Source organism: Prionailurus viverrinus, chromosome B2, assembly GCF_022837055.1.
Source record: "Prionailurus viverrinus isolate Anna chromosome B2, UM_Priviv_1.0, whole genome shotgun sequence".
NCBI classification, from domain to species: domain Eukaryota; kingdom Metazoa; phylum Chordata; class Mammalia; order Carnivora; family Felidae; genus Prionailurus; species Prionailurus viverrinus.
Window position 1 is genome coordinate 61,351,617 of NC_062565.1, and position 19,249 is coordinate 61,370,865.

Consider the following 19,249-nt stretch of genomic DNA (forward strand, 5'->3'; position numbering starts at 1 on the left):
TTTTTTCTTATCCCATCTAATTACCATAATGTTATGTTATCAGTGCAATAGATCACTATGCTGTCTGTCCTGTGGGATATCCAAGCATTCAATATTTCATTAGATTATATTATAATAGGGCCATGCAGTTTGCTTATACTTGAATAAAACTATAAATGAATATTCTTTTATATCCCATTTAAATATAAACTGTTCCTGATCCTTTTTTATTGTAATGGAAAAGAACATAATTATAAAATCAATGGCCATATACCATGTAGCTGAGACCTTATTAATCTTCTCTAAAGTGACACCATGTTCAGCACAACAACTGGAACCAGTGATACTACTTAGTTAACCATGCATTAGTGCATAAGCTTCTACAAACTCTCCAAGCTTCTGCAGGGCAAGACTGGAATACTTAATATATGATATGATAAGAATCACAAATCCCTCATTATTTAGGGATTTGACCTTGTTATTCATATCTGTTTTTCCCACTTTGGATTCAATATTATTTTTGGGTTACTATCTTGGTCATGGGCATTTTCAGAGGTCTTTGTTTAGTCTCCTTCCTATGATCTCTTACCTATAGGCCAGGGTCTAATGTGGAGGCTAGTCCAATTGCCAATTATATGAATTCTGATCATATCCTTAGGGGATGGTAGAAACAACACCACATACCCAATGCTGATTCAGAGCATATACACCCTTCTGGAGAATCTTACCCCAGCCCTGCAAAGTATTGCCACTTTGTTGCCACTGGTCTTCCAAAGGCCATTTCAGCATTCTATCATGCCAGCTGCTCCAGGATTGAGGGTAACATGATATGAACAGTGAATTCTATGAGCATAGGCCCATTGCCACATTTCTTTTGCTCTGGAGTTCCTTGATCAGAAGCAATGGTATGTGGGATACTGTAATAGGGGATAAGGCATTCTGTAAGTCCATAAGTAGTAGTTTTGGCAGTAGTTTGGCAGTAGTTTCCTTCCCCACATTGTGTTCAGGGAAGGAAAATTTGTATTCAGGGTGTCCACTGAAGTAGCAACAAAATACTGCCACTTCCATGGTGGAAGGGGTCCAATGTGATCAACCTGCCACCAAGTAGCTGGCTGAATATCCTGGAGAATGATTCCATACTGAGGACTCAGTGTTGGTTTCTGCTGCTGGTAAACTGGGCACTCAGCAGTGGTGGTAGCCAGATCAATCCTCATGAATGGAGATCCACTTTCTTGAGCCCATTCATAACCTCCATTCCTGCCAGATAGCACTTTATTCGTGAGTCCATGGGGTGATGACAGGGATAGGTAGGGAAGGAGGCTGACTGGTATTCACAGAATGAGTAATCCTATCCTCTTGGTTATTAAAATTCTCTTTTGCTGTGCTCATCCTTTGGTGACCATTCACATGACACATAAATATTTTCACGTTTTTTGACCACTCAGAGAGTTCTATCCAATATACTTCTTTCCTAAAATTTTTTGTCACCAACTTTCCAATTTTGTTTCTTCTAAGTTCCTGACCATCCAGCCAAACCACTGGGCACAGCCCCATGAAATGGTACATAATACGACGTATGATCCTTTCTCCTTCCAAGCAAAATGAACAACTAGGTGCACTGCCCGAAGTTCCACCCCCTGGGAGGTTTTTCTCTTAACTAATATCAAGGATGTCCCAGATAAGGACTGAAATGCTGCTGCTGTCCACTTTCAGGTAAGGCCTGCATATCATTTAAAGATTGCAGAGCTATCTGTAAACCAGACCTGAATTTTTTCTTCCTCTGTTAACTAATCATAAGGAATTTCCCATATAGCAATAGATTCAGGATGGAAGAGAAAAAGCTGTGTAGCAGTTATAGGGAATCTGTGCATTTGTACCTCTTCTTTATGTAGCTTACTTCTGTCTTCAGGGCCTGCTAAGGCCCAATCACATATATAGCACTTCAATTTGATGGTGCATTGCTGCTGTGCATGTGAATTTTTATGGCTTAGTGGGTCAGATGCCACTCAGCTGATGATTGACAGCTCAGGTTGCATGGTGACTTGGTGATCCATGGTTCAAAGACTAAGTAGTAAGCTAAGAGCTTTTTCTGAGAAGGAAAGTAGTTATCTGCAGAGATTGGTGGGGTTTTGCTAAAATTTCCTAAATGCATACACCTACAAGGGTCTGTCAAAGGCTCTAAACAGCATCCCTAGCTGCCACCAACACTTCAAGCACCACTGGATCTGCTAGATTATATGGCCTAAGCAGCAGTGCACCTTGCACAGCAGCCTGGATCTGTTGCAGAGCCTTCTCCTATTCTGTGTCCCAAGCAAAAACTATCAGCTGTTAGGATCACTCAGTAAATGGACAAGAATAAAACACCTAAATGAAGAATATGTTGCCTCTAACATCCAAAGAGGCCCACTAGACATTGTGCCTTTTTGGCCATAGGTGGAGTCAGATGCGACAATGTATCCTTTACCTTAGAAGTGATATTTCCACATGCCTCACACCATTGGAACCTTAGAAATTCCACCAAGGTAGAAGTCCCCTGAATTTTTGTTAGATTTATTTCTCACCCTCTAACATGAAAATGTCTTACCAATAACTATAGACCAGTTGCTGTGTCTTGCTCTTCAGGTCCAATCAGCATAATGCCATCAGTGTGACATCTTGTGGAAAGGAAAGATAACCAAAATTCCTGAGAAGAAAAGTATGACATAGGCCTGAAAAGTTGGTATACTTGTGAGGTAGAAAGGGAAGTTGTACTGCTAGCCAGCTGAAAGAAACTGCTTCTGGTATACCTTATTAGAAAGAATGGCAAAAAGGGATTTGCCAGAACAATAGCTACATACTGGGTACCAGGGGATATGTTAACGTGCTTGAAGCCACATCTGGTATAGCAGCTTAATTGCAGTCATCACCTTGTTATGTCTACTCTCAGCCACTGTCATTCTCCTAGTTCCATCTGTCTTTTGCACAGGCTAAATAGGGAAGTTGAGTGGATATGCAGTAGATATCAACACCCTAGCATCCTTCAACTCTTTGGCGGTGGCACTAATATCTGCAATTATTCCAGGAATGCAATATTGGTTCACTATTTTCCTAACTAGAGGCAGTTCTAGTGGCTTCCACTTGGCCTTTCCCACCACAATAGCCCCGAATCCATAGGTAAAGGAACCAATGTAAGAAATCTGCCAGATGATGAGTATATCTATTTCAACTATACATTCTGGAACAGGGGAAATAACCACAGAATGGGTTGGAGGACCCACTGGACCCACTGTAAGATGCACGTGAATTAAAAATCTATTAATCTCCTGAGTTCGATAAGACTCTGCTCTCACTGGTGAGCCATAGTGATGTTTTGGGTTTCCTGGAATTAGTGTCAGTTCAGATCCAGGGTCCAGTAATTCCTGAAAGCTCTGATTGTTTCCATTTCCCCAATGCACAGTTACCCTGATAAAAGGTCCCATTGGGGAAGGCTAGAAGAAAGGTTAACATTATAAATTTTTGGTACTGTACTGGGATTCTAACTCGAGGGGATCCAACTTCCCTTCATTCAAAGAGTTCTGGATCTGTAAACTAACTCAAGTCTGTTAATTGATGGAAGGACTGTGACTCTCTGTTTTTATGATTCAGATACTCCTGGTACTTAAATCTGTATTAGCCAGGGTTTTCCAGAGAAACGAAATCAACAGAGTATGATATATATTATAAGGAATCGGCTCATGTAACTATGGAAACTGAAAAATTCTTTGATCTGCCATCTGCAAACTAAATACCCAGAAGAGGTGGTGGTTCAAAGGCCTGAGAGCTAAAAGCCAATGGTGTAGACTCCAGTCCAAGTCTGAAGGCCTGGGAGCCTCAGAATCTCTGAGGGTAAAATATTGAAATTCCAGCTCGGCAGTCCATTTAAACTTTCTGACTTTTTATTCTAGTCAGGCCTTCAACAGAGTATATGATGCTCACCCACATTGGGGAGGACCATCTGCTTTACTCACTTCATGAATTCAAGTACTAATGTCTTCCAAAATACATTCACAAACATAAACACACTCAGAAATAATGTTAAACCAGATATCTGAACACTTCTTGTCCCAATCACCACAGCACATAAAAATCAACCATCAGAGTTACCATCTCCCCCAGATTTCAAAGAGCCACCACCATAGCAGCCCATTTGCCTCACCCTCTGGAAACTTTTCTAGAACATCAAATCTCATATTCTGAGAAAGTACCCCCAAATCAATGAATTATGACATCCATTTGTATATTTTACCCCCTTGTTCAAGCTATCTAAAAATCCACTCCAAGCGATATTTCCTGTCTCTTGCTTGCATATTCTTGCAATCCTTTCAGTGTATAATCTCTTTCAAGCTCATAGTATCCCCAGTCATGATACTGATTTTCAGCCTGAGAGCCAAGAAAGGAGTTTGGAAGAGCCTTTGGGCTGATGGTGGGAAATATCATTTCTTCCTAGACCTTTGTAGTGTCTTTTAACACAGCAGACATACTAACTCTTACTAGGGAAATGTGGGTCCACCTCTGCAAGCCCAGAAGGTTCATGGGGGTCTGCAACATGCTCAGAGGCCTCCATTTAGTTGACCCATTCCAAGTTTTCAAGCCCCAAGTTTTCCATACTAGACTACTGGCCTTGGCATTGGCTAAGCACTCAAAAAGAGTCATATTTCTCAATCTATTGTATTGCTACCCTGCTGTTCCTGCCTGTCAGTTCTTCTCCTACAAGAGATGTCTGCTTTCTAAGTTATCAAAGACAACTTCTGACTTTCACACTTTTCCATTAACTGCCTGCTAATGACCCTTAGTTCTCATTAGCCATCATCAGGTGGTTAATACAACTTAGTAGTCAACTAACTCCACTCTCTTTGTAGGCATCTTTTACACCATTATATTTGAAACGCCCAAATAGCCACACCTGCAAAAGCATTCCCTCCATATTAACATTTGCCAAGCTGCCAGTAGTAAAATTTTTAGCAATTGGGGTCCTACTTAAGCAAGAGATTCTCATGCCCCACCTACCAACCAGGATGGTGTTCTCTTTGCCTGTTGCATGATGAGTGAGCTAGTCCCAAATTTCCATCTTAATATCTGTTTCCTCAGTTCCACTTGTGTTAGTCTGGGTTCTCCCAAAAGCAGATGCCAGGACAGGATCAGATGTACAAGAACTTTATTGGGGAATGTGCTAGTAAGAGAAAATGGGAGGGAACTAGAGGAGACTGTGAGAGCCATTAAACTCTGATGAGTCTGATCGCTGTCAAGGAGAGAGGAAAGGAAGAGTCATAGCCTACAGTGAAATTCTTTAAAAAGTTTCAGCAAGGCCAAATCTTTAAGCCAAAATTACCCATCAGAGGAGCCCCAAGTCTCAGAATAGTCCTGCCTTATACACCTTCTACGTTCTGTCACTGGCTGGGAGCAATGCTGGAGAAGCATAGCCTCAACATGAATGTGATGTGGTAATGACTTTCAGATTATGGCAGCTGGAGCCAGCAGTCAATTATGCAATCCTCCCTAGGAAGTCTGAGAGGTGTATTTTTATGGCAGCCACATATTTCTACCACTTATGCTGAGACATTTCTTAACAATGACACAGACATTTTATTTTTGTCTAATAGAAGAGAGTTTTTGAAACTGTATTGAGCTACTGACACAGACATGTTTCATCCTATTGGTTTAGTAAGCAGTGAATAGCATCTACAGTGACCAGCACTGATGAAGGAATAATATGAAATACATGATGAGAGGAGTAAAAAACAATGATTCCTCAGGTTAAAAAGATGGAAGTAGCATATCTATATGTAAATGAAGCACTGAATAATGTGAATGGACAGTAAATTTTGCTAATAGAGTTACTGACATTTCTAAGTGCAGTTTTTCTCCTTCATTCATCAGGTCATGGTATCCAAGATAAAAGTTTAAAAAGAGTCAAAACCATTATGCATACTATATTAACAGTTTAGTTAATCTCTAATTTGAGTTATCTCTAGCCATCTAAATAACCAAAGTAAGTCATGACTCATGAGAAAGTTTGTATTTTCTAAAATTAGCCCTACTTAATTTGAAAAGAAAAAAAAATAGAATTTCCATACTATAATCAAAGAGTTTCTGTGTCAATTCATGTTGCATAAAACATAAAGCTTGCATTAAAAATATTTCATTTGCAAATAGGAAACAGAGTTTGTCCTGCATGAAATCCATTTTCACCTATAGGTCCTACTGAACCCTGCCAAGACACTAATATTCTGCTCACATTGTAGGTTTTTTCTTTTTCCTTTTTCCTTTTTTCTTTTTTTTCCTTTCTTTCTTTTTTTTTAAATGAATGCTAAAGAGTCAATGAGCCCATTTGCCATGTACAGAACAAAAATAAAAAAATAAAAATAGATGCCTCAGTAACAGGTATAGAATGAACAAGCACATATTTAGCTAAGAACTCAGGTATCTCTGAAAATATGTCAAAATTGACTTTCACAATTTGATCCCAACCTCACATCAATTATCTGAAATTCAGTGGGAATGCCCATTTCTATGACAATACTATATTCAAATAATGGTATTAAGATGATGTGGTTTTGTTCTACATCTGGGCACAGTATATCTGCTATTGCATAAGGACAATAATTTTATTCACTCATAAGCCATTTAAATAACAAATGAGGTATATATCGTTTGTGTGATTTGTTTGTTTATTTCAGCAGTATGCCACAGAAGGCTTATGACCACAGAAAACCCAGGAATGGATTTAAGTACAGGTCATTCGTGTCACATAGAAAATGAGATCTGGGTGCTGTAAATTAGATGTCTGTATGGTGATTTGATGCATGCATGTAAACTCTCAATGGTCATTTGGGTTCACTATCTTCTATTTCAGGGTCACTACGAGGAAGGTCACTTTTCTCTACTGCAACTGATAACAAATGAAATGTATTATATACTTAATACATGTTTGCATTTACCTTTGTAGAAGGAAATGAAATGGGGTTACATTACAGTAATATGAAGAGTTTGAAAGTATAAAATTTAAAGTAAATACTAAATTTTTCTAGTCCCCCTATATACTACTATAATAAGACCAGAACTGAGTCTGGTTTCTCAGCAGAGGGTGATTAATATCTGTGCCTTAAATTATTCTATAGCTGTAACAAGAAAAATATTCAAAGGTGAAGTAAAAGGTTACTCATAGAATTAAAAATATTAATATATCTTTTTATAGATTAAATTAAAATTATAGACATATCAATCAATATATAGACAAATATAAATATGATTTTAGACATATTCATAAAGCTTTGTTTTAAAAATTACATTTTTACAGTAAAATTCTCCTTGGACTGAAACTTGGCTCACAGGATTTCAGTACAGATGGGAAATACATTTTTAAGTTATATATATAAAAAATAAAGCATTCTTTAGAAAAGAGTTGAAAATGAAAGATGTTTATAATTTTAGGATGTTTTCTGTTAATTCTTTTTGAAGGTGATTCAACATCTTAACATTTTGGTTCTTAATTCAGAATGTGGTTTCTCCGTAGGCAAATTTGAATGGAGTGTAGGGACAATTATTCAGGTAATGAAGATAAATAAACTCGTTCTAAATGAAAGTGGGTTTATTGGTTCAAATTATCCAGACTGGGTGGATAAATTAATTGAATTAGTTAGTGAATTGCTCAACACTTCACTTTGAATGTGTGGATACCACCTGAATAATACTGTAATGGGATAATTAAATGATAACCACATAAATATGTGTGCCTCAATACAAAGAAATTTTGAAGTGAGTGAAGTTGCAATAGTTTTCAATAAATGAGTGATTCAAGTGAAAATAAAAGTCTATATGTCTTATCTTAATAAAATTTAATTACAAACAAATTTTACCAAATGTTTTACTTTCCTTTAACGCAAAATATAACAAAATGAGTACACCCAAGGAATGATAAATATGCTTTCAACATTACAGAATATCGTAAGACTAAAAGGCTCTATCCAGGTAATAAAGCTTTGTTCTAAATATAAATTTAAATATCACATTTTTATGGCTCTGAAAGCATTTTTCTCACACTAACATTTAAAAGGAAGACTCAGCCATTTTTCTTAGCCAACTATATTTCCCCTCAGACGGCAGACCCACCATTGCCAACTCTTAAAATCATTGGAGTTTCCAAGGGAGAGGACAGCAATTCAGTTTGAGTCTTTCCTCTGTTACTTACTCATATATGAAATTAAAGTAGCTTCATTTACTTTATTTGTGAATATTATATGAGCTTATATATAAAGAAGTAGTTTTAAACTATATTAATCTTAAAAATTTTTTTTTTTACATTTATTTATTTTTGAGAGACAGAGAGAGACAGAGTGCCAGTGCAGGAGGGGCAGAGAGAGAGGGAGACACAGAATCTGAAGCAGGTTCCAGACCCTGAGCTGTCAGCACAGAGCACAAAGCAGGGCTCAAACCCACAAACTGTGAGATCACCACCTGGGCCAAAATCGGTCGCTTAACCAACTAAGCCACCCAGCCACCCCTAAACTATATTATTTTTTAAAAATGATATTAAGAAGGGGAGCCTGGGTGGCTCAGTCAGTTAAGTGTCTGACTTCAGCTCAGGTCATGATCTCACAGTTTGTGAGTTCCAGCCCTGTGTCGGGCTCTGTGCTGATAGCTCAGAGCCTGGAGCCTGCTTCAGATTCTGAGTCTCATTCTCTCTCTCTGCCCCTCCCCCACTCACACTCGGTCTCTCTCTCTCTCTCTCTCTCTCTGTCTCTCTGTCTCAAAAAGTAAACATTTAAGAAAAACATTTTAATGATGTAAGAAAATGATAGTAAGTGAAGAAAACACAAATCTCCGTTGGAAACAGGAACTGTTCAAGAAATTTTAAAATATGAAAACATATTTTTAAAGATAGTTTTAGGAGTTTCTGGGTGCCTTAGTCAGTTAAGCCTCCCACTCTTGGTTTTGACTCAGGTCATGATCTCATGGTTTCTGGGTTCGAGGCTCATGTCAGGCTCTTCACTGACAGTACAGAGCCTACTTAGGATTTTCTTTCTCTCTCTCTCCCTCTCTCTCTGCCACTCCCCTACTTGTGTGCTCTCTCTCTCTCTCTCTCAAAATAAATAAATTAATTAAAAAATAATAAAAATTAAAAAGGTATATTTAATTTCTAATATTTTATATTCAAAAATGTTCTTGTTGAAGACAAGGAATTAAATATATAGAAATGTAAAATTTGAAACATACAGCTATTGAAAATAAATAAGAAATAAATAAATATAAATAATAAATATGAAATATGTATATAATATATAATTATATAATATATGATAATTATATAAGTAATGTTGTATAATATAATTCTATTAATAGTGTATAATATATATAATATATTTAATGCAAATATTATACAATAAATAAAGATTATATAATTATATAACAAAATATGATATAGAATATAACAATCTTATATATTAATATATAAATAATTAATAAAATAATCATAAGATCAATGAAGAAAATTACTAGTTGTATGGTTTGTTTTTCTCTCTATCTGTAAATAAATGGAGAAACCTGCCATGCTGGAAGAAATACAACCTAACAGGGAGTGGAAAGAAGAAATAGAAATAATTCCTTGGTAACAAACAAGATTTGATTCAATAAATTGCTATTGAACATGTACTAGAGTGCAAGTGATATTCTGTATATTTATAAAGAAACTCTGAGGAAATATCACCTATTTGAATATAACCAAAGTTTGCTTTCAGGACTTCAAGCCAAATGTTATCAAATCCTTTGTATCTCTTCTAGTAGCCCCTTGAGTCTTCCTCATTATCCAGAGAGCTCCTAGGTCAGTATAGGTTGAGTTTAGATGATGTTAGCATCTTTGGGTATGAATAAAGCACATATTTTTGAGACTTCTAGGTAAAGTGTCATAGAGGGCATTGCTTTGAGACAAGATACATAATCTTGAGGTTATAAATAAAAGGAAAAGAAAAGAAAAAGAAGTAAAAGGAAAGGAATGATAAGTTATTATCTTCTGACCAAGAGATACTTAATGTTTCCCTCCACTTAATTAAACTTTAGATATTTTGTTGGCTGACTATAAGGTCCTGTCCCCCCTTTCTTAGAACGTTTACTTTAGTAAAATTGCAACTGTAATCCTTTCTCTTTCCCTTTGAGATGGATATCTTCTATAACTCAGGATTGTCTTTCTCAAGGACCTGAGAGCTATCCCTTTGAAATGTATTCATCAAGAAAGATTGTACTCCCCCACACAGCCCCATACCTAGCCCTGCCTCCCAGTCTCTGTGGAAGTGTTGGAGCCTAACTTGAAACAATGAACAAACACAGATGACCTAATCACATTGACCAAACCAGCCCATCATCCTGAACTACTTTTCCACTAGCTCACACAGCACTTAAGAACTCTCCTGCCTTTTGTTTCAGAGGAGTTAACTTTAGTCCTTCCCCCCTCCCCATTGCAATACAATAGTCTTGAATAACACCTTTCTTGCCTGTTTAACTGGTCCCAAGCAATTTTTTTTTTAACATTGGGTAAAGACTGCTATAAAAACAACCACCTCCTCTCCTCTGTCTCAGTCAATGAAAAAAAAAAAAAGAAAGAAAAAAACAAACAGTTTAAATCAGTTAAATAAAATTGAGGATGTAGAGAAAACACAGGCAACATTCCTTGTTCTCACCAAATGATTTTTATTTGCTTTGTAATTCGGTGTAACTCAGCAGTCTCTTGTAGGTAGAGGACTGTTGAGAAACTAAGTATTGAATCTAATGCTTCTTTTTCTTTGTATATACATATATATTTACATAACCAACAAAACAACATCCTACTGAGAGAGTGGAAAGAATAAAACTCTGGGCTAGTTCACTAAAGGTTTAAGAGATACTATTCAGTGTTTGATGGCTAACTTTTAAGTAGTTTTTAGACACTGGCTGGCAGCGATGCATACAGATGTGCTCTACATCTAATTATTTGGTACACAGACTACCACTGAGAGAAATTTCCCAATGTTAATAACTTCAATTCAAAACTCTACAAAAAAAAACACATTTTGTTGCTTTTCCTGGAAATGTTATATGCTAAAAGGAAGATTAGCTTCTAGGAAGATAGGAAGAGATAAAAATGAGATTTGCAGTATAAAACTTGTTAAAAGAAGGGATAACATCAGAGGAAATAGCAAATGATAATGGATACATTTCTAAGTAGAAGACCTAATTGTTTTATACATTTTTCTGATTATAAAACAGATTTTGCTTATGCTGTTTGTAGAAGATCTGGAATATATAGAAAACACTAAGAAAAAAAAAGAATTGTCATTGACACATTTATTCAGCAGACAGATACTATACAATTATTACCAGTTCTTCTGTTAAATTCTGTGGATTCTATGATAGATGGTTATAGATTTATAATCCTTGACATCAGGTGCTTGCATATAGCAGAGGCAATAACCAGATTAATATATAGAATACAACATGATAATTGTAATGTATTGGATTCTAGGTAGGATTTTTTGGGGAGATGAATCTCAAATTTTTACAATATAGGTAAGCAGTTGACCAGATAGACAGGGAACAAAGTAAAAACATTTTAAAAATTTAGCTGCATTCTGATTTTCTAATTTTAGTTATCTTACATAACTCTTTTTTAAAATATTTTTTAACGTTTATTTATTTTTGAAAGAGACAGAGTGCGAACAGTAGAGAGGCAGAGAGAGAGGGACACACAGAATCCGAAGCAGTCTCCAGGCTCTGAGCTGTCAGCACAGAACCTGACGTAGGGCTCAAGCCCAGAAATTGTGAGATCATGACATGAGCCAAAGTCAGACATTAACCAACTGAGCCACTCAGGTGCCTCATGTTATCTTACATAACTTTTACATGATTTGCCCACCAAGGCAATGCACATGTACTTCAATATAATGCAATAAAAATGATAAACACATGTAAAATCTATAATAAATAAAAATATCAATATGGTCAAATTCAATGTAGATGAATCATATACTGTTCAGATGTACAAGAAATGAAACTTTTTATCTTTCTGTAACTTCAACCTTTTGTGATGCCTTCCTAGTTTTTGTTATTAGGAACAATGAAACAAGATGGAAAGATAATAAACTAATCAATTAAATTAGTGTCCCTTTATTTTAAACGTTCTTTTAAGGGAAAAATATTAACTCAGTTCATAATTCCAGTCCCTAAGAAGAGAGTTTTATTTTACTAAAATGTAATTTCTTTCCTTCTCCTTTATTCAGAGGTAGAATATGGGTATACAGTGAAGATTATTTAATGTCATGATTTTAAGGAGTTCTGTGGTATACATGTTGTATTGAAGTTCTTGGTGGCCTTCCCTGATATATTCTTCATTTAGTCAGACCACTGAGTCCCATGAGTTTCTGCTAAGATATAATAGATCCCACCAGAGAGCTCCCTTGATGCTTCTATGATGTGAGAACACTGCAACCAGAAGAGGGCCCTCACTAAACTCAACCACGTTGGCACTCTGCTCTTGGACCTCCAGCCTCCATGACTGTGTGAAATACATTTCTGTTGTTTATAGGCCATTGATTTTATAATAGTTCGCTATAGCAGCCCAAATGGACTGAGACGCCAGGGAAGGGTGTAAGATCAGTAAAATCAATGTTGGAAAATAATTCAATCAAACCAAATGTGGGAAAATGTAGTAGAGAATCAGAAACCAGATTGCTGAGATTGATAGAAAACAAATAAAGCTCAGAATGTATTGGACACTCTGATATGCTAACCAGATCCACAGCTGCCCCAGGAATGAAAGATTATTCTCCCCAACTCTTGGTAGTGCTGATGAAAGATGGGTCTCAGATGTCAGGCCTCTTTAGAGATTTCCAATATTGAAGAAAAATACTTTGCCAAAGTTCATACCTCCTTCCAAGGACAATATGTATCCAGTGACTGATTCATGTTGGGTATGATGCCATAAACTACTCGCCCAAAGTAGATCAACTCTAAAATTCTATCCCAACTTCAGAGCTTCCAATGGAATGGGCTGAGAACATAGAAGTTTGTTGCTTAAGCTATATAGTAGAAAGTAATTAAAGATGGCTGAATAAGCTGAGGGCTTTTGCCCCAACAAGAATTCATTAACCACTCTATTGTTTCCAGACCTGAGCTGGTTTTACACTTGAAACATACTGAATGAAAATCGAGGTTTTTAGAAATAAAGACTCTGAAATAGTAACCAAGCGTACATGGTTATGCTTCCCCAATCTTTACCCAAAGTGGTCTACAACTATTTATATAGATAACGGCACACTTGAACAAGGGATTGTACAAGTGGAGAATTTTGGGCACAGTGTCCTATTTTACACCTATATCTAGAGACCAGGTATGTGTGTTTGTGTGTGTGTGTGTGTGTGTGTGTGTGTGTGTGTACTATAAGGCATTGTAGTGAGTGTAAATGTCTGAAAATATCCAAATGATATCATATTCTAGAGGAAATAGCAAAAATTAGTGCAAAAATTTACTGGAGTAAATGTTCCATTTGTAACTTTGTTTACTTCACCAATTTTCCCCTACAAAAATCACACAAACCTTAGAAGATGACAGTGGACTACCAGAGATTCAACCAAGAAGTAACACTCACTGTAGCCTTCATGACAGATGTGGTATCTTTGCTAAAGCAGATTAAATACCTCCTAAGGTACATGGTATGTAGGTACTGATAAAGCGAATGCATTCTTTCCTGTGGTGTGAAGGTAGAGAATCAGAACTACTTCACATTCACTCAAAATAAATAATAGTATATATTCATAGATTTTGCTGTGTTAATTCTTCTTCTCTGTTATAATATAATGTGGACTGTAACATATCTGGACTATTGAGATATCCCCCAGAACATCAAACACGGGTGAAACCAGTTGGTGATATATTAATATCATCATACATAGCAAAATGTGGCCAGCACATACAAAGCCTTGGCAAGTCACAGCATTCCAGTGAGTTGTGTCTAAACATTGCAAAGATTCAGAGATGTAGCCCATCCATAATTTTTAGGAGTTCAGTGGTCTGAGTCATCCCAGGGCATTGCTTCTATAGTAAAGGACAAACCATTGTATTTTGTACCTCCTTCCCTAAGAGGAAAACACTGAATGGCAGGTTTCTATGGAGACAGCATGTTGCACACTTGGAAATGTGCAATGCAGAACAAGAAGTTAGAGTTATTCTTGACCCAATAAGTTTTAAGTTCAGGTGAGCATAGCAACTATCTATTTAAGATGGAAGTAGCATATCTAGGATCAGAGGGCACAGGCAAGCTCCACAAACAAGTAGTCAAAAAACCCTATGTCATACACAACTCTTGCACAAGTACTGTCTCTCAATTCACACCCACATGGGGGATACTTTATTACTATGGCAAAAAAAAAAAAAGCCCAGACTTGGATAATAGATAGATCAGCTCAATACATGTGTACTTAGCATAAATGGACAGCAATTGACAACAGTTTCATTCAGAAGGTTTCTTTAAAGACATTTGCAAGGGAAAAGCTGCCCAATGGGCAGGATTTTGTCCTATACACCTGTGTATCCATTCTGTGTTGCAAAATAAGTGACTCAAATTTAGAGTATATATGGATTCATGGACAATATCCAATAATTTTCCTGGTTGGTCAGTGATCCAGAAGGATAAAGATTAGAAATAAGGATCAAAGAAATACAAGGCAAGGAGTGCTTGGGTAGCTCAGTTAGTTAAGCAGCCAGCTCTGATTTCAGCTCAGGTCATGATCTCATGGTTTGGTTCATGAGTTTGATCCCTGCTTTGGACCCTTTGCTGACAGCATGGAGCCTGTTTGGGATTCTCTCTCTCCCTCTCTTTCTGCCTCTGTCTCTCTGTCTCTCTCTGTCTCTGTCTCTCTCTCTCTCTCTCTCTCTCTCTCTCTCTGTCTTTCTCTCTCTCAAATAAATAAAAGTTTTAAAAAAATGTAAGGAGCACCTGGGTGGCTTAGTTGATTAAACATCTGACTTCGACTCAGGTCATGATCTCATAGTTCCTGAGTTCGTGCATTGCATTGGGCTCTGTGCTGACAGTTCAGAGCCTGGAGCCTTCTTCAAATCTTGTGTCTCTCTCCCTCTTTGCCTCTCCCCCCTTGTGCTTTCTCTCTCTCTCTCTCTTTCTCTCTCAAATAAACATTATTTTTTTTAATTAAAAAAGAAATTCAAGGCAAAAGCATGTGGTAGGATATATAGGAGAAAGCATAATGTGTGAAGATCTTTGTATTACATGGTAACATGTAATATGCACTTTAAATATACACACATTGTGTGGTGTCCCCAGTAGGTAGAATATTTTGCTTGAACATACAAGGGCCAAGCACAGGCATGGTTCCTTTTACTACCACTGCCAATGACCCACTTAGAAAATTTGTGCTTTCTATTTAGGCTTTGTGAGTTCAGAAGTTCTGGTTCCTGGTAGATTATGTCCACTAGGGACACTGCAAGAATACCTTTGAACAATAAGTCATAGCTACCACCTGAGAACCTTAGGATCTTCACAAGACATCGTCAGGCAAGAGTACAATCTTGGTAAGGATAACTAAAGTGATGGAGGGGAAATTGGAGACAGGATTTTTGTTACATAGTGGACACAAGAGGAATATATATTATGTAGATAATTCACTTGTGTGTTTCTTAGTATTCTCTTGCCCAGGTGACAGCAAATAAACAAGGGTAGACACTGTGTCTTGAAAAGGACATGGTGCCCAAGGGCACAGATTATTGAAGGTTGAGGATTTGGAATATATCCCCAGAAAGGTCATTAGGGCCAACAGAGATGCTGTCTGAGGGGGTGTGGTATCTAGAATGGATAGTAGATAATTACATAATTTACAACCTGTGACCAGCTACAGTAGATGTTCACAACAATGAACACTGGGACGATAGTTCACTCAATTAAGCCTTATTTTTTAAAGTTCCCCCAGGAGGAGGAACCCTCTGGAGTCCTATTGGCACTACTTTCAGACCTGATAGAAGGAAGTGCATTTGAACAAAATAAGAGTGGTTTGTGGTGGAATCCATGATGCAGTGTCCTGAAAAAGGCCAGCACTAAAGTGGGGCAACGATGAACAAAGGGCACAATGTAAGGAGATACTCATTCTCAAAGAAATACAAGTCAACACCTTCTTGAATTTCGTTCCTTTGGTACCCTACTCACCTCACCCTAGTCTCTGCCCTGGCTCAAATCCTTCTTTAGGAATAGAGGATTTATTTCCCCAGTTACTGGGGGAACTACCAGAACACAGTCTTCAACTGTCAACCATCATTAGGAACAGCTTTTGTTGAATCAAACTGCTTTACTCAAAGTCACAATTCTTATCAGTAGCATCCCATAACCCGAAACTGCTGGTCATGCAGAAATGTAAATGCCCACTGCCCTCTCCCTAACTCAAGACAAATCTGATGGTCCATCTCAGCATTAAAGCTTTCTGTGAGGTATCTGAGACCTTCACTGGGACCAAAACACAGCTCATTTTTTTTCCCTCTCCCTAAACCTACATTCCCCTGTCTCACAGGTGTTCATCTGAAGAGACCTCTTCAATTACCTTCCTGCACAGTAAGCTTTTTTCAGAGTCTGCTTCTTAGAGGAAATCAACTTGTGAAACTAATAATAGATAACAAATTATATTTTTGTTAATAAATTTCAGGCCTTTAATCTGGATAACAGTATTATTATTAAAGCATCCTACATAACGATCCACTTTATTTTATTCATTGTACTTACTATCTGTGTCAGTTTTGGTTTGAAAACCTCCATATAATTTTTCTTTTGTTTTTCCTTTCCTTTCCCCATCTTTCATTCTCTCTCTTTCTTTTTTTTTTTTCATCTTCCACTTCTTTTTTTGAAGGTGGCCACATGACTGTAAGACACTCCCAGATCAGAATAGGGGCTCTCTAATTGGAATTATAATTTCATAGCAGGTACAATCTACATTGTTCTAGTGCCTGGACATGCTCAGGGGGAAGGTTAAATTTAAGAGCTATTTAATTTGCATGCCTAGGTTAGACTTGAAAGTCTATAAGGACTTATTTATGAAAATCCTTCTTATTAAGGGCATTCCTTTCTTCTGCTAATATGTATGTACCCAAGATCTCTTGGCCTATTTCTTAAATAATTCTCATATCCCATTCTTCCAGAGTCCATGTAGACACCATAAATATTAGCCAAAGCAGAATAATTAGATGTAATTAAATTGACATGCTCTCCCCAAGGCCAAACTAGTTAGATAAAGATTCATTCTCTGGACTAAATAATTAAGAAAATGCTATATTCTCTTTAGACTAGGTGAGCTTGGAATACGGTCATGGCTTCGGGCAGATTTGTGGCTCGACTTCTCATCTTTTGGGTACAATCATTTGTATAACACGTACAGCATTACAGCCTATACAATTCCTATTCTCACTGCAAAAAATTCTGTCTGAAGACCATAATAGAAGTTTACTAGATTTTATCTGGATGATAAAATTGGGTTTGATGCAGTTAAACTAAGTCTCCATTAATTGTTCACCTAATTGGATCTATGTCTTTCTATGCATACAGCTCTGTTGACATTAGAAAAAAACATATATTTATATTGTAATTTGAAGTTAATATTTCTATAAATTATTATTTCAACTTGAATTTAGACAAATTATTTTGAAATAATTGGGGCAAGTGATTCCCTATTCAAACAGTTTGGATATTTTACCCAACTCATGACAAGATAATGATTATTTTTGTTGTTGCTAATTTTGTTAAACTGGTTTCTGAAATTTGTATTTTTCTACAGAAATTGAACATTAGGAAAGCCTTTTTGGAAAATACTGGGTTAATAAGATGGAGAGGGAGAGAAAGAGGGATATATTTGGTTAATTTATTTCCTTGGATACATTTTTTTTTTAGTGATTGAGCAAATTAAACTGGCATTTTACCATCAATTTAGTGTCCATTAAATCAGCAATCAAGCCTATCACTATAATATAAAAAAATGTTGAATAATGTTTTATCTATCAATAAATTAAATTAATCTCATTGCACTAAGATTTAATAAAAAGTCTTTTGGGTATTATTTTTCATAATGTTTTGAATATTACAAACATTTTCAAGAAATATAATTTTTTACTTACTATGTTGTTTGGCAATCAGATTTTTAAAAGATTGGACTTGAGGTTTAGTGTGATATAGTTCTTACTTTAACGTTTTAGTGAAAAAATAATAAATATATGTTCATGATTATATTTCGGGTAGAAATTCTCCTAAGATTGTAGGTACAAAGGAGATGAGTTCCAGGGAAAATAAAACTTCTGAGCCTTATTAATCAACCAGAAAAAGTGAAAACAGTTTAGTTATAGAGGTCCAGAATAGACATTTCACCTATGAAAAGTAATGCAGTCTAGACTCTGGATTTCTTAACTCAAATGTTGTAGCCATTATTTGAGTTTTCTCCTGTTTTTCAATTAGTGATAGATAGACTTACAGAGTTGGAGAAGCTGAGGTTTGGCTTAGTTGATCATGTGAAAAATTGGATATTTGCCGGTTGCCACTCTGAATTATCCTGACATTTGAAAAGTTTGTTCCAACCAAAAGTCATTTTGAGCAGGTGCAAAAACCTCTTATTTACCAGATAAATGAGATCTTCTTTTTCTCTCACCTTTTATTATACTCTAGTATATGTCTTTTAGATGCTACCAATTCTAATCAGTGATTTGACAAGGGAAGAAACTCAGTAAACCTGCTTACTATATGACAAAGCTAAAGGCTTTGTTACAGAGGGATTCCTGTCTATATTTCTAAGACTGCAAAAGTATGGCACTGGCATGAGAAAAACTTGCAGTGGAAAGGTCTTAGATCACAAGGAAATTGGCTTAACCTTTGTCTAGATTTTTTTTAGAATCTCACTAATATTCTAAGCTCTATAAGGATAGAGGCACTGTCTTTTTTTTGTTTAACATTCCTTACTCATGTATCCTCAGTGCTTTGCAGAGTGACATATAGTAGATACTGAATAAATATATGTGAGGCAATGAATGTATAACCTCTTTATATTTATTTTCAAAAGTTGAGTACTGCTTCAAAATTAGGTTTCAACTTACCTTTCCTTTATTCAACCCTTTCTCTGCATCATGTAATTTTTAATTTTTTTAAAATTTTCTTTTAAATTTTTTAATGTGTATTCATTTTTGAGACAGACACAGAGACAGAGACAGAGAATGAGTGGGGCAGGGGCAGAGAGAGAGGGAGACAGAATCTGAA

The 19,249-nt window shown here is 36.4% G+C and overlaps 1 pseudogene; it reads right to left on the reverse strand.

Annotated features, from left to right (window-relative positions):
* Window positions 1-633: 633 nt before the first annotated feature.
* Window positions 634-3,437, reverse strand: LOC125166453 (uncharacterized; annotated as a pseudogene).
* Between the last annotated feature and the right edge of the window lie 15,812 nt (window positions 3,438-19,249).